The sequence below is a fragment of the Desmodus rotundus genome, chromosome 3, assembly GCF_022682495.2.
Source record: "Desmodus rotundus isolate HL8 chromosome 3, HLdesRot8A.1, whole genome shotgun sequence".
Classification (NCBI taxonomy): Eukaryota; Metazoa; Chordata; class Mammalia; order Chiroptera; family Phyllostomidae; genus Desmodus; species Desmodus rotundus.
Window position 1 is genome coordinate 95,802,345 of NC_071389.1, and position 16,929 is coordinate 95,819,273.

The 16,929-nt window shown below is 38.3% G+C and overlaps 1 pseudogene; it reads left to right on the plus strand.

Moving 5' to 3' along the window:
* The first annotated feature begins 1,788 nt into the window (after nt 1-1,788).
* LOC128780375 (tigger transposable element-derived protein 1-like) lies at nt 1,789-16,513 on the plus strand (annotated as a pseudogene).
* Nucleotides 16,514-16,929: the final 416 nt, after the last annotated feature.

Sequence of the window (16,929 nt, forward strand, 5' to 3'; positions counted from 1 at the left end):
GAATTCTGGCTTTCTGCCAAAAAGGGTTTATGTGAGCTTCTGCTACCAGGTGGGGGTGCTATAAACATATGAGAATTTTAACCTTTTTTGAAGGTCCTAGCTTACTTCAGGACTCCCTGCAGTCAGCATCCCCACCTGCTGTTGACTGTAGTCCAGTGTCTAGGTAAATATGTACTGTCAATTTCAGTATTTGCCCTCTGGTCAAACTCCTCTTTTGCACTTACTTGCTTACTGTTCCCTAATCTGATTTCATTTCATCTTTTGACTGTTTTTAACTTTATGTTGAAATAATTTCATATGCACAGAAAAGTTACAAGAATAGTACAAAAGACCCATATACTCTTCACCCAGATTGCCCCATTAACATTTTACCACATTGGTGTGCTCAAATGCTCTCTCTCTCTCTGTCTCTCTCTGTCTCTGTGTCTGTCTGTCTCTCTGTCTCTCTCTCTCTTATTGCAACTTGATGAAGGGTTGCTTCTGAGCAAGCCTAACACTTAGTTAGGTAGGTCTGGTAGCACCCAATCAATGATAAGTAACTAAGTTCCCACACTGAACAGATGATCCACAGTTGGATGTTTGATTCTTACTAAATTTTATCCTTAAGACAAGCACTGCATCTTTAAAAAAAAAAAAAAGTGTTACATACTCAATGTTCTAAAATTTTAGTAACTTCTACAATCATTCTCCTGCTAAAGCTTGCCATAGGCTCCAAAGCATTCTCAGTGTTTTGGACACATCAGGCACCACATATATATTGAGACAGGGTGGTGGAGCTACTTACAATGATGTACTTTGGAGTAAACCAGAGAAACTTTCCCTTTCTCTGGGCTCCACTCAATGACATGAGATTGAAGTTTTACCCTTGGAGCAGGACAAACACATGTACAATATATTGGTATAAGCATCAAGCATTGTGCTTCTTAGTTATAGGCAGTGCAGACTTTTGGAATTTTCCCCTTTGGAAGGAATTTTTTGTCATGCCCCAGATTATGTGACCTACAGAAACTTCACTAGGTAGCAGTCTTATCTGGTTTTGAAGATCTTTTTATATGTATGTCTTATGAAGACATGAATGGATAGCTACTTCTTGCTTTTCATTATTATTATTATTCATTATTGTCACTAATGGAGAATACTAACATGACATTCTGTGGGATGGTAAAAATAGTAAAGTTATCAGCAGAGAAAACCTGTGAAATTTACTTACAGAACTGATATATCCTCTAGGCCGAGTTGTAAAGGGCTGTGTAGCTACCCCTACCAGATGAAAGCAAACTACTTCTAATTTTCTGTTTATTGAATCAAGAAAAATAAAGCAATAAGTTACTCAATAAATACATTTATATCAAGTACCATAGGCTATACAGGCATACCTCATTTTATTGTGCTTTACAGATAATGTTGTTTTTTTTTTTTTTTACAAATTGAAAGTTTATGGCAACCTTGCATTAAGCAAGTCTATTGTTATCATTTTTTTTCCCCAGCAGCATTTGCTCACTTTGTCTCTTTATGTCACATTTTGGTAATTCTCACAATATTTCAAACTTTTTTATTATTAATATATTTGTTGTTATGATTTATGATCAGTAACCTTTGATGGTACTATCGTAATTGTTTTGGGGCACTATGAGCCACATCCATGTAAGATGGCAAACCTAATTGATAAATGTTGTGTGTGTTCTGACTGCTCCACTGACCAGTCGTTCCTCTGTCTCTCTCCCTCTCCTTGGGCGCAAAAATATTAAAGTAAGGGATATTTAAATTAGGCCAATTAATAACCCTACAATGGCTTGTAAGTATTCAAGTGAAAAGAAGAGTCCCAAGTCTCTTACTTCAAATCAAAAGCTAGAAATGAGTAAGCTTAGATAGGAAGGCACGTCGAGAGCCACCATATGCTAAAAGCTAATCCTCTTGTGCCAAACAGTCAAGTTGTGAATGTAAAGAAAAAGTTCTTGAAGGAAATTAAAGGTGCTACTCCAGTGAACACATGAATGATAAGAATGTGAAACTGCCTTATTGCTGATATGCAAAAGGTTTCAGTGTTTTGGGTAAAAGAGCAAACCAGCCACAATATTCCTTTAAGCCAAAGCCTCACCCAGAGCCAGAACCTAACTCTCTTCAATTCTATGAAGGCTGAGAGAGGGGAGGAAGCTTCAGAAGAAAAGCAGAAGCTAGAAGACATTGGTTCACGAAGTTTGAGGAAAGAAGCCATCTCCATAACATAAAGGTGCAAGGTGAAGCAGCAAGTGTTGATATAGAAGCAAGTAATATAAGTGTTGATATAAGAAGCAAGCTAGAGCAAGTAATTCAGAAGATCTAGCTGAGATAATTAATGAAGGTGACTACACTAAAAATCAGATTTTTAACGTAGACAAAAGTCTTATATTGGAAGAAGATACCATCTGGACTTTTATTGCTAGAGAGAAGTCAATGCCTGGCTTCAAACCTTCAAAGGACAGGCTGACTGTCTTGTTAGAGGCTAATGCAGCTTGTGACTTCAGGTTGAAGCCAAGGATCATTTAACATTCCGAAAATTCTAGAGCCCTTAAGAATTATGCTAAATCTACTCTACCTGTGTTCTATAAGTAGAACAACAAAGGCTAGATGACATCACATCTGCCTACAACATGGTTTACTAAATATTTTAAGCCCACTGTTGAGAACTACTGCTCTGAAAAAAAGATTTCCTTCAAAATATTACTGCTCATTGACAATGTACCTGGTCATCTAAGAACTTCGATGGAGATGTACAATGAGATTAATGTTGTTTTTATGCCTGCTAACACAACATCCATTCTGTAGCCCATAGATCCAGGAATAATTTTAACTTTCAAGTTTTATTATTTAAAAATGCATTTGTGAGTTCCAGCCAAGTTGGAGGCATAGGTAGAAATGCTTTGCTTCCTCGTACAACCAAAAGAAGGATAACAACCAATCTAAAAACAATAAACAACCAGAAGTGCCAGAAAATCAATCTGCATGGAACTCCAACAACCAAGGAGTTAAAGAAACATTCACTGAGACTGGTAGGAGGGGCGGAGATGGGCAGCTGAGCGGAGTGGAAGCACAGCAAGGCAGGGCTGGCTGAATAGGAAACTAAAGATTCAAAGCTGGCAGTAAATTAATGCAGGTGTTGCCACAGTGGGAGAAACTCCCAGTCTCACATGAGAAAGTTTGTTGGAAAGGGGGGCTAGAGTGGAGCAAACAAGCACCATTGTTCCCTCTCTGATCCCTCCCCACAGACAGTGCCACAATGCAGTAAAGAGGGCTGCCTCACCTGGGTGGATACTTAAGGCTGCACCCCCTAACAACATAACAGGTGCACCGAGAAAAAGAAATAAGAATGAAAGAAGAGTTAAAAACTCCAGAAAAAGAGCTAAGCAACAAGGAGGTGTCCAACCGATCTGATGCAGAGTTTAAAATACTGGTAATCAGGATGCTCACAGAACTGATTGAGCTCAGTCGCAAAATGAAGGAACAAATGAAAGTTAACCAAAGTGAAGTAAAGCAAAATATACAGGAACCAACAGTGAAGGGAAAGAAACCAGGACTCAAATCAATGATTTGGAACAAAAGGAAGAAATAAACATCCAACTGGAAGAGAATGAAGAAACAAGAATTCAAAAAAATGAGAAGAAGCTTAGGAAACTCTGGGACAACTTTAAACACTCTAACATCAGATTCACAGGAGTGCCAGAAGGAGAAGAATGAGAGCAAGAACTTGAAAACTTATTTGAACAAATAATGAAGGAAAACTTTCCCAATCAGCAAAGGAAATAGACTTCCAGGAAGTCCAGGAAGCTCAGAGAGATCCAAAGAAATTGGACCCAAAGAGGAATACACCAAGGCACATCATCATTAAGTTACCCAAAATTAAAGATAAAGAGAGAATCTTAAAAACAGCAAGAGAAAAGGACACAGTTACCTATAAAGGAGTTCCCATAAGACTATCAGCTGATTTCTCAGAAGAAAACTTACAGGCAAGAAGGGACTGGAAAGAAGTATTTGAGATCATAAAAGGCAAGGACCTGCATCCAAGATTACTGTTATCCAGCAAAGATATCATTTAGAATGGACAGGTAGATAAAGTGCTTCCTGGAAAAGGTCAAGTTAAAGGAATTCATCATTACCAAGCCCCTATTATATGAAATGTTAAAGGGATTTATCTAAGGAATAGGAGAAGATCAAAAACTGTGAACAGTAAAATGACAACAAACTTACAACTATCAACAACTGAACCTAAAAAAATGAAAACAAAAAACTAAGCAAATAACTAGAATAGGAACAGAATCAAAGAAATGGATATCACATGGAGGGTTTTCATTGGGAGGGGGAGGGGAAGAATGGGGAGGGAAAAGTACTGGGAATAAGAACCATAACTTGTAGGCTAAAATAGACAGGGAGGGGTTAAGAATAGTATAGGAAACAGAGAAGTTAAAGATCTTATATGTATAACCCATGGACGTGAACTAAGGGTGGGGGGAATGCTGGAAGGTTGGGGGTGCAGGGCAGAGTGGGGATAAAGGGGGAAAATTGGGAAAACTGTAATAGCATAATCACTAAAATATAATTAAAAAAGAATAAATGACAGTGATGTCACATTAAAAAAATAAAAATAAAAATGAATTTGTAAGGGTATAGCTGCCATACATACTGATTCCTCTGACGGATCTGAGTAAATTGAAAACTTTCTGGAAAGGATTCACCATTCTAGATGCCATTAAGAACATTCATAATTTATGGGAAGAGGTCAAAATATCAAGATTTATAAAAGTTTGGAAGAAGCTGATTCCAGCCTTCATGGATGAATTTGAGGAGGTCAAGACTTCACTGATGAAAGTAACTGCAGATGTGGTGGAAATAGCAAGAGAAATGGAATTAGAAGTGGAGCTTGAAGAAGTGACTGATAAAACTTTAATAAACGAGGAGTGGCTTCGTATGGAGTAGTTTCTTGAGATGGAATCTGCTTCCGGTGAAGATGTTGTGAAGGTTGTTGAAATGACAAGAAAAAATTTAGAATATTACATAAATTTATTCAACACGGCAGCAGCAGTGTTTGAGAGGACTGACTCCAATTTTGAAAGAAGTTCTGCTGTGGGTAAAATGTCATCAAAGAGCATCACACACTACAGAGAAATTGTTCTTGAAAGGAAGAGACCATTGTGGCAACCTTCACTATTGTCTTATTTTAAGAAGTTGGCACGGCCACCCCAACCTCAGCAGCCACCACTCTGATCGGTCAGCAGCCATCACCACCGAGGCGGGACCCTCCACCAGCAAAAAGATTATGACTGACTGCGGGCTCACATGTTGGTTAGCATTTTTTAAAGTGTTTTTTAAATTAAGGGGTGTACATGTTTAGACATAATGTTATTGCATACTTAACAGACTACTGTATAGTGTAAACATAACTTTTATGTTTACTGGGAAATCACAAAATTTGTGCAACTGGCTTTATTAAGATATTCACTTTATTGTGGTGGTCTGGAATTGAATCACAGTATGTCTGAGGTGTGCCTATATTCCTTTTCTCTGGTAGAGAGACCACATCTAGAATAGTAATGACCGTTTTTGGAGTTATTATCAGATTCAGTTTATAATAATATACTGCTATTGTTTAAGCCCTTCACTTTTTTATGTTTGCCTAACTAAAAAACTAAATGTAAATATAAAAGAAATGCTCAATCTTTCATCTTTCATGTGAGTTTTCTGGTATATCATTATTATTTAGTGTGAGTTAGAATTAAATCCAAGTTTGCATGAGTCTACCTAGTAAATTATTAGTCTCAGACACCTAGTCAAGCTAACACACTGAATGAAAATTTTCCTATAACTGAATCCTTATCAGTAAATTAAACCAGACCTAAAATTAGGTCCTGCTCAGAAAATTTTATTTTATTTTCTCTATTTTCACTGTTCTCTATTAAAAATGAACAAAAATTAGTCAAGTCCTGCCTATTGAATGCTACATAAGAGTACATAATTAAATGTTGATTAAATGGAAAATTTCTAGGATTATATCATTCATAAAACTGACACAGAAAAGGTAGAAGCCCCAAACAGATCAATAACCATAGGAGAAATTCAAATAGTAGTAAAAATCCTACACCTAAGAAAGGTACTAGGCCAAGACAGGTTTATGAGCAAGTTATACCAATGTTGCAAAGACCACATTATCCAATGTTACTTTTAAACATGTAAAAGTATGAAAATTTATTGATTTGTTCTATGAAGCCAACAAAATACTGATAAATCATAAATAGGACAGCTCTCCAAAAGAAAACTGTAGATAAATATTACTTACAAATATATGCCAATATATACAAAAGTCTGTTGGGAGACAGACTATGGGATTCGTGTTTCTGCATGTCTTACAAACAGGTACTAACTGCGCTTTAGATCCAGACTACATTTTCAAGGACATTTACATAGTGAATAACCTTGGGAGATAGTCATAGAAACTCCATCTAGAATATTGACAAGGTTTGTTTACTGTCCAGTATAATAAAAATAATTTCTCCTTCCAGTAGCTTTGCTTATTTGTCTTTATAAAAGATTCAGGTTTCCTAAGCTTGGAGTTCCTCAGCTGTGATGCATGTCCACTGGAGATAAAGAATCCAACCATGTTGTCCCTGTAGGACTTGAGGGGCAATGGAAACCAATAGGAACATGATGCATATGCTTTCTGCTTTGCTGTGAATAACAAAGTCCTTCATTTCTGACCTAGGAGTCTTGTGTATTCTGTCCCGATATACAACACTGTGGTAGGCTAGTTTACTAGTTTCCAAGCAAGAAAAAAAAACCTGACCCTTCACAGTTCTCAATAAAATCTTAAATAAACTATTATCACATTGAATTTAGTAATGTACCAAGCAATCATATATCATGGCAAAATAGAATTTATTGTAATTATTCAAAGATGATTGATCATCAGAAAATCTGTTAATGTAATTGACTATATTAAAAGAGCAAGAAAAAGAACCAAGATGGTGGCGTAGGTAGACACACTGCGCCTCCTCCCACAACCAGAACTGACAGAGAATCGAACGGCAAGGGGGTCCGACACCAAGGAAATAAAAAATAAACATTCATCCAGACTGGCAGGAGGGGCGGAGACGGGCACTGGGGTGGAGAGGACTCGCATGGCTGTGGCGGGACCGAGACTGGCGGAGTCGGGGACAAACGGGGCAGGCAGTCCAAGCACTAGCAGACCCTGCGGCCCCACATTCGAGTAGAGATAAACCGGACGAACGGCGGGGAGCGAAGCATACTGCACAACCCAGGGCTCCAGCGCGGGGAAATAAAGCCTCAAACCTCTGATTGAAAATGCCCGTGGGGGTTGGGGCGGCAGAAGGAGACACTCCCAGCCTCACAGGAGAGGTGGTTAGAGAGACCCACAGGGGCCTAGGGCGTGCACAAGCCCACCCACTCGGGAACCAGCACCAGAGGGGCCCAGTTTGATTGTGGGTATCAGAGTGAAAGACTGAAATCCAGAGGAGAGTGAAGCAGGCGCCATTGCTCCCTCTCGGCCCCTCCCCCACGTACAGCGTCACAGCACAGCGACCAGCGTTACCCCGCCCCGGTGAACACCTAAGGCTCCGCCCCTTAAAGTAACAGACACACCAAGACAAAAAAAAAAAAAAATGGCTCAAATGACAGAACACTTCAAAGCTCCTGAAAAAATACAACTAAGCAATGAAGAGATAGCCAAACTATTGGATGCACAGTTCAAAACACTGGTTATCAAGATGCTCACAGAATTGGTTGAATCTGTTTGAAAACCAGATGAAAAAATGAAGGCTATGCCAAGAGAAACAAAGGAAAATGTACAGGGAACCAATAGTGATGCGAAGGAAACTGGGACTCAAATCAACGGTGTGGACCAGAAGGAAGAAAGAAACATCCAACCACAAAAGAATGAAGAAACAAGAACTCAGAAAAATGAGGAGAGGCTTAGGAACCTCCAGGACATCTTGAAACGTTCCAACATCCAAATTATAGGGGTGCCAGAAGGAGAAGAGGAAGAATAAAAAATTGAAAACTTATTTGAACAAATAATGAAGGAGAACTTCCCTAATCTGGCAAAGGAAATAGACTTCCAGGAAGTCCAGGAAGCTCAGAGAGTCCCAAAGAAGCTGGACCCAAGGAGGAACACACCAAGGCACATCATAATTACATTACCCAAGATTAAACGCAAGGACCTACATCCAAGATTACTGTATCCAGCAAAGCTATCATTTAGAATGGAAGGGCAGATAAAGTGCTTCTCAGATAAGGTCAAGTTAAAGAAGTTCATCATCACCAAGCCCTTATTATATGAAATGTTAAAGGGAGTTACCTAAGAAAAAGAAGATCAAAAATAGGAACAGTAAAAATGACAGCAAACTCACAGTTACTAACGACCACACCTAAAACAAAAACAAGAGCAAACTAGGGAAACAACTAGAACAGGAACAGAACCATAGAGATGGAGATCACATGGAGGGTTGTCAATAGGGGAGTGGGAGGGGGAGAGGTGGGGAAGGTACAGAGAATAAGTAGTATAGATGATAGGTGGAAAATAGACAGGGGGAGGGTAAGAATAGTGTAGGAAATGTAGAAGCCAAAGAACTTATAAGTATGACCCATGGACATGAACTATAGGGGGGGAATGTGGGAGGGAGGGGGTGGGCAGGATGGAGTGGAGTGGGGGGGGGATGGGACAACTGTAATAGCATAATCAATAAATATATTAAAAAAATAAAGAAGAAAATAAAAAAAATTCTGAGGGAAAACAATAAAAAAAAGAGCAAGAAAATAAAACATGCTGAAAAATTATTTAACATTTATCACCTATTTTTAATTAAAACTAAATAAAACAATGAACATTACGAAAACCAGAGCTAGAAATGAAAGAAGCACTCCTTGATTTAGGAAAATGTTTTCAACAGAAGCCAACAACAGTGCTTTAAAAGCATGCCCACTAAAGACAGGAACAAGGCAAAATTTCACACTATTACTTAAGCTAGTAAATACTGAACTGGAGTTAACTAGTCAGTAAGAATAATAAACAGGAAGCATAAATATTAAAAAAGGAGGGAGAGGAGGAGAGAGAGAGAAATCAATATTTTCCTTTAAAAAATACAGGAGAGCCATCTAAAACATTTTGAAACTAATGAGATAGTTCAGTGATATAATTCTATCATTAGATACAAGATTTACACATAAAATTCATCTCTTTCCTATATAGAATCAATAATCAATTAGTAAATTACAGTTACTGAATGTATCCCCCCCAAAAAATCCATGATCTTGAATAGGTAAATTCAATATATAAAATGCCACTGTTCTCCCAAACCATTAATATATTTAATGTAATGCAACTGAAGTCCCAACATAATTTTTTATGTAACCAAGGAATCCCAATGCTTATCTGAAGTAGAAAATATATGAGACAACTTTTAAAAAGAGTATGTATAGGTGGGTATGTATAACCATATGTGTATATACAGGGTGTGGAAGAAATAATGTCCCCCTTTTTTATTACAAACTCTTTTATTACAAAATTATGAGCATGTAATTCTGTAACATAACAATATCACACTCAGGCACACCATATGACATTTTAGGTGAAATGTTCAAATTAAAACTATAAATTAGTACAGCCATATTATTATGGTACCAACCACACTCAAGGAGGCATTACTTCTATCTGACCCTGAATACAAATTTATATAACATAAATATGTTTAAAATGAGTATACACTACATATAATGTAAGTACACATTATAAATATATATTATATAAATATGTAATATAAATTACATAATATAAATATATATTCTCCTCCCCATCCCTTACCAGCTATTAAGATATAATATTTACAAAATCTAAACATTAGGTATCAGTGTAGGAAAATACAAATGAGTCAAAGAGACAGAGATATATCTACATATTGCAATTTAAAATAATATCAAAGTGGCATTTCAAAACAATGAGGAAAAAATACTCAAAACAATGAGAAGAAATACCCAAAACAGAATTAGGGCAATTGGCATTCATAAAGAAAACATAAATTTAAATTCTATGTACACAATACACAGAATAAATTCCTGATGAGTTAAGAGATACATATGAAAACAAACACAAAAGTGTAAAATTATGATAAGAAGGATATTAGAAGAACATTTTTATAATTTTAGAAATACTTGCATATGAAAGGTAAATGACAATAAAAAGAGAAAGGTAAATGATTCTCTCCATACATTTCAGCTACAAACCCTTAAAAACACAAACAGAGAACAGGATACTCACAGGAGAAATATAAGATACCAGTTTACACATAAAGATGCTCAGCTTTGTTAGTAGTCAGGGAAATGTAAATGAAAACATAGTTTTTTAACTTCTCATATAACAAATGGAACAAGATTAATAATTCCCAAGGTAGGCGATAATGTTTTTTGGTGCTAATATAAATTACTTCTACTACCTAGCAATTTTGATGGCAGTATCTATATCAAAATTTAAAGTACACTTATTTTGACCCAGAAATTCCACTTCTAGCAAGTTATTTCAAGTCACTCTAAAATCTGTATAACATGTATATATTCACATATAACCTTTCAGTTTCTTAGTAGCATTCATACAGTGTCTGTTTACCTGCCTTCTGAACCTAAACTGTAACCTTTTGAAGTCAGTTTATTTTAGTTGGGTTTCTTTCACACAGTATATTATGGGACTTTGTATTTGAGGCATTGTGAAAATCTGGTTCTTTCATAGGTAAGCTGATCACATCCACCTATATTGTCACACAGATAGGTTTACTAACATCTTAGGAAATTAGTTTTCTTCTTTGCTGTTTCGTTCTGTTTCATTTTTACATTTTACTGTAAGGACTGTAATTTGTTTTTTTCTTTTTTTCTCTCCCTCTGATTATTGATCCCAATACAATTCTACTGCTTGAACTCTAGGTCTCAATTGCATCTTCTGGAAAATTAAAAGCATAATTAAAAGCATAACTATGCTTTTAATAATTATCTGTGGGCTCTCATCTTTGCTCCTGCCAGCTCTTTAGGAACCCTTACTAGGCTACATTCTTTCTTAGGTCCTGAATTCAATTTCTTCAGTCCGCAAGGGAGCAGAGTACCCCTTTCGTTCTGGACTTCTGCCTGCCCTCTGCTGTTTCATTGGTTGCTTGCCCAGCTTTTGGAAAAAAAAAAAAAAAAGACGTCACAGTTTGCCTTGCTTTTGAGGCTGTAAACATTTTCTACAACTGGAACAACTAGACAACACCCAATTAACCAACCAAATAAAATCCTCTCACTTCTGGCAAATCTGTGCTGAGAAGGGCTCAGGACTGCTCAGAACAGTTCCAGAGCCTGGATACAACTGCTTCCGTGCCAGGCTCAACCCTACACTTCAGTTCACCTGGTAGTGTACAGCCTACCTTGACCTTCCTTCTTGCTCTCATCCTCTGTCTAGGTCAGAGGCACAAGTGTCCTAGCCTGCAGACAGAGAGGGAATGTGACCTTGAGCTCCACCTTACCACACAGGAATTTGGACTTGTTACTCTGGAAGCAACTTCCAGTAAGTTTGTGTTCTCACTGGTCGGGAGGAGGCCCTACCACTATTGCATTTGCCCCCTCTCTGCACTAAGGTACAGAGTACCTAGGCAGTCTGTTGGAGGCCCCTTTCATTCATTTCCTATGCAAGGCCTTCCTTTCATTGGTGGTTCAACCCCAGACAAGGCAAAACCCTCTCTTCTTTCCTAGGTTTGACCTTGGGAAGTATGGGGAAGGCTGCTGCTAGCCCAGACTCCCCAGGGTTAGGAATATTTCTGCTCTAAGGCATAGGTCTGAATGTCCAGGGCTTGGTTGCAATTTCAGAAGATTTGCAAAGCTTTCCCTGGAGGAAACTCCATTCTCTGACATTCAAGGTGTGTTTTCCAGCCTTTCATTTGGACCCAGATAGATAAAAATCTATTATTAGAGTACCCTAAAGCAGTCTTTCATTCCACCCACAGGAATCCCTGATAAAGAAGGCGGGAGGCTTTCTTTCCTCAATCCTCCTGGTTGGGTGAAAGGACTTCTCTCATCCTGAGCTAGCCTCTCTGAGCCTGTTTTTGGACAGACATCCTCACCCTCTATAAACTGCAGCTGGCAATAACTAGTGCCGAACAACAAATGACCTGTTGAGAGACCCGGAGTTGGGAAGCCATTTCAACATCGAGACTTTAGAACTACATTATAAGCTACCCTTGAGTGTGTGTTCTATTATGTTTTAATCCTGCTTGGGAACAGTAATCACTGAGTGGAAGGAAAATCCTACCCAAAAAGTTCAAGTGGCACAGGAAGGAAGCATCTTATTGTTAGAACCTGATGGGTGATACAGGAGGAGGTCAGAGTATAGAAGACAGGATCTGGCCCCAGTAAGGGAAGCAGACCCTCCCTCCAGGCCTGGGGAGCTCCAATTCTCCTCAATCTAAGAGGATCTCTCCAGAAGAAGATTTAAGAGGCAGAGTAAGTCTAGACCAAGTGTTAGCAAGTTGCAGTCCTTGGCCCAAATTCCACACCAGGCCTGTTTTGTACAGAATGGTTTTTACACTTTTAAATGTTGGAGAAAATCAGAAGAATATTCTTTCATGACACATGAATACTATATGAAATTCAAACTTCAGTATAAATAATTGACATTTTAGCAGAATACATGCTCTCCCATTTATTTGCATATTACCCAAGGCTGCTTTGGGGCACCCACTACACAGCTGAGGAGTAGACATAGACCATGTGACCCCAAAGTCTAAAATGTTTACTGTCTGCCATTTTACAGACAAAGTGTGCTGTTGGCCAAGGTCATAGATACAATAAAGTTCTTTATTTGACATAGTTGGAAAAGATTAGGTTTTACAGGTAGGCAAGCCTTTGTTCAATTCTTACTCAATTAAAAACATTTTATTTTGGAGAATGTGCCAATGAGGTGGCCATGGACAAGGGTCATCTTTGCTTTTGAGCATTTTTTTCTCTTAGCTGTTTTTAAAATTTTGTGGGAATGTTCTTAGTTACTTTTTAAAAAGTATGTGAAACTTGTAAAACACTGCTGAGAGACAGCATTCGGGGGCTCACTCAGTTCCCCTTGTAGGCACCGGTGCCACCTAATTGTTTGCTCCACACAAAAGGTGGATCAGAGAAAAATTACTTCTTTATTCTTCCCCTTTACATCATCTCCCCTGCACCTGGGGAGTCTGGATGCACTGAGACCCAGAGCAGTGTGCGTCTGATGATGGGTTACACCAAAGCGCACCAATACACAAATCCCTCCCAGATTTAGGGAGATTTTCTGTAGCTTAACTAGATTTCTAATTGTCCTGCCACCTGTACTGAAATGTACAGTATGTGTTAATCTTGAATTCTTTTCTGTTTCCATAATCTTGGTAAAGTTTCCTGCACTCAAACAATAAATCCAGTTTGGTCCATGGGAGTTAAAAAGGGAGCCAAATTCATTTTTACACTTTTCAGCATGAAGACTTCTTTGGAGCAGTCTGGGCACCTCAAACGCTGGCAGGATTTTCTCTTTCCTGTGGTCCCTGTGCTATGCCTTCCAGGCTTGAAAGCATGAGTTCACACGTCTGCTGTCTTATTACAAAGTTTCCATGATTTCGGAAGAGTTTTTAGAAGGAAATAGGTGAAAGTTTCCACATATTTAGCACACCAGAGCTCCTGCTCTTCCTACAAACAAACTGTTCATTGAGATGACAACTCTTTTGTTTGTTTATTTCCCGGTGGTATTGAGGGTACAGAATGAAAAGATAGATGCAGTACTTGTTTTTGTAACCTTTTTTTTTTTTTGGACATTTTTAAAGGCAACTCTATCTGAGTCTGCAATGGGACCTTAAACACATTGTTTCAACATCACTTTACTCCTATGTGAAGTTGGAAAAATACATTATCTGCTCCGCTATTTCATAAGGTTGTTTCAGTACTTAAATGCAATAAAATATGTAGCCATCTCTTAAAAAGGGAGAGAATTTTGTGACAGCTCATCCCTCTTGAAAGGGAAGATTTCCTATTTTCTGATTGTACCTTCTCTGTCCCCTATGTGCCCCATACCCCCAAAATTAAGGATTTTTTTCTTTAGCTGAAGACTTTGAGTTATCTGTCCTTAGACAAATTGTTTGACTTGTCAGATTCAGTTTCTACATTAGGAAAGTTTCATTTTCTAAAAATATATATATTATTTATTTTTAGGGAGAGGGGAAGAGAGGGAGAAGGAGAGCGAGGGAAACATCACTCTGTTGCCTCTCCAACTGGGGACCTGGCCCCCAACCCAGGCATATGTCCTGACCAGGAATCAAACCAGCGACCTTTCAATTCACAGGTCGGTGTGCAAGAACTAAGCCACACCTTCCAGGGCTGGAAAGTTTCATCTTAAGAAATAATATGTATACAGGTATATAGGATGTTATCCTCAGAGGAAGCTGGGGGAAGAGTACCTGGCCATCTCTGTACTATTTTTTGTAACTTTCTGTGAGTTTAAGTTATTCCAAAATAAAATTTAAAATTATATGTAAAGCACTGGGCACAATGCCTACCATATTTTAAAAGTCCATTTAGAGTAGATTTAAATAAATAAATAAGTAGGTAAAAGTTCTTTTGTGCTGTAAGCATTACATAAACTTGAGCTTTAGTGTTATTATTAATACTACCTGATGCTATTATTTAACACCATAATAACTAATATTTGTTGAATGCTTACTATCTACTGACAGTATTTTAAGTGTTATATTATTTAATTCTGATAACATACTTAGGTGGTAGTTATGATTATTATCCCCATTGTATATATGGGAAAGCTGGGGCACAGGAAGGTTAGATAATTTGTCTAAGCTCACAAAGTTTAGAAGTTCTTATTGCTAACTAAATTTGGGAAACAGTGACTTAAGATTATATTTTCCAGAGGTACCTAATACAAAGCATACGGTGGAGGTGATGGGGAAGTTTGCAGCAAGGAATAAATATGTCACTGGGGACAGTCAGACAAGAGAGGACATGGGAGCAGACAGTCCTTTGTTCTAATCCTGTTTTTTGCTCTTTGTTTCCACATTTTGTGGTCCTTTGGTCTCAGTTTTCTGATCTTTAAAATGGACACAGTAAAATCCATCTCACAGGTGCTGTGAGGATTAGCATTAATGTCATAGGAAGCATTGTACTTTGTATGTTAATTGTTGATATTAATTTACCATTCACTACCACATAAATAGGGTTAAATTATCAGCCAAGTGACTACCTTGGGTGGTGGAGAATCAGGCCCTGGGGAATTTCAATAGTGTAGTCAATTTTGATAAAGTGGAGGAAGCTTTCTAGAGACTCACAAGGGAGGGTATTGGACAGGTAAAAATTTGTCCCATGGGAAAGCAGCAGTATTGAAAGAAAGACTTGAACAAAACAAGCTCACTAACTTTGGAGTACTGATACCCTTTCATAAAAGGACACAACTTTTCAGCAGCTTCCTGTTGCCGAAAGGATTCTACCTTTCAGGAGAGACCCAGCCTCCTGCCTCCAGCAGTGGGTCTCACCCTATGGGCCTTGATAGGATACAGTACGAGACGTCCTCAGAGCTATCGTCTGAACACAAACAGAGTGACCCTCTTAATCACATTTCAATCTGCACACCTACGCAGAGATCTCTTATCCTCTCAGCAAGTCTCCCTGGAGATGAGTCAGTCAGCCAAGGTAAAGAGATAGTTTAATGGCCATTTAAAGTTTTAATATCAGAAGCAGGGTAAAAAGTACCTTTACTACTGGAAACTACTTCTATATAATTTTTAAAATTTTTAATTTTGCTAATTGATGCAAAACTCATGAGATCCGCATTGGGAGAACTCATGAGTTCCAAAGTTTTGAGGCACCGTACAATAGTTACCCCTCTTATCAGTGGTTTCACTTTCCACGGATTCAGTTACTTACTGTCAACGGAAGTCCAAAAATATTAAATGAAAAATTCCAGAAATAAATAATTGACAAGTTTTAAACTGCGTGCGTGCTGTTCTGTGTGAGGTGATGAAATCTTGCCCGGGATGTAAATCACTCCTTTGCTCAGTGTCTCCCCCTGTAAACACGTCCTGCGCAGTTAGTGCCTTGTATCCCTCTTAGTTACCAGATTGACGGCCGTGGTATTACGGTATGTGGGTTCTAGTCAGCTTTGTTTTACTTCACAATTGCCCCAAAGCCCAAGAAGAGTGAAACTTACAATTTGAGAGCTTGTTTGGAGGTTCTAGCAGGGAGCACAGCTACTCGTATACCCTTGACCGAAGACCGGTCCTCTCCTCTAGTTGGGAAGGTCGTCCTCTTCGACGGAGCACGCAGCTTCGGGAGGGACGCACATGGATCAGTGAGGGAGCAAGGGGACACCCGCCTAGCCAGCCAGATCAGCCGAATCAACCCTGGCAATCAGATGTCGCAGCCAGATCGCCCTCACATCCTGAAACTGACAATTTGGATATGCCACCGAGAAGCTGTCAGGCACTTCATTTAAAAGAAAAGGTGTAAGTTCTTACCTTAAGAAAGAAAGAAGAAATTGTATCCTGAGTTTGGTAAGAATGAATCTTCTATGCGTAAAACTGACGAAGAAAAAAGAAATTCATGCTAGTTTGCTGAAAGACCACATTCACATAACTTTTCCTGCATTGTGTTATTATAATTGTTCTAATTTATTACTAGTGTTGTAAAGCTTTAATGTGTCTAATTTATAAATTCAACTTCATCATAGGTATATGTGTATAAGAAAAAAACATATATATACAAGGTTCAGTACTACCTGTAGTTTCAGGCATTCACTGGGGAAACTTGGAAGCTATTTCCTGTGAACACGGGGGGACTCTGTACATTATCGTCTATGGAGTTACGCTTTCAGACGCACTTCATATGGCGTATACGATGAATCAGTAACAT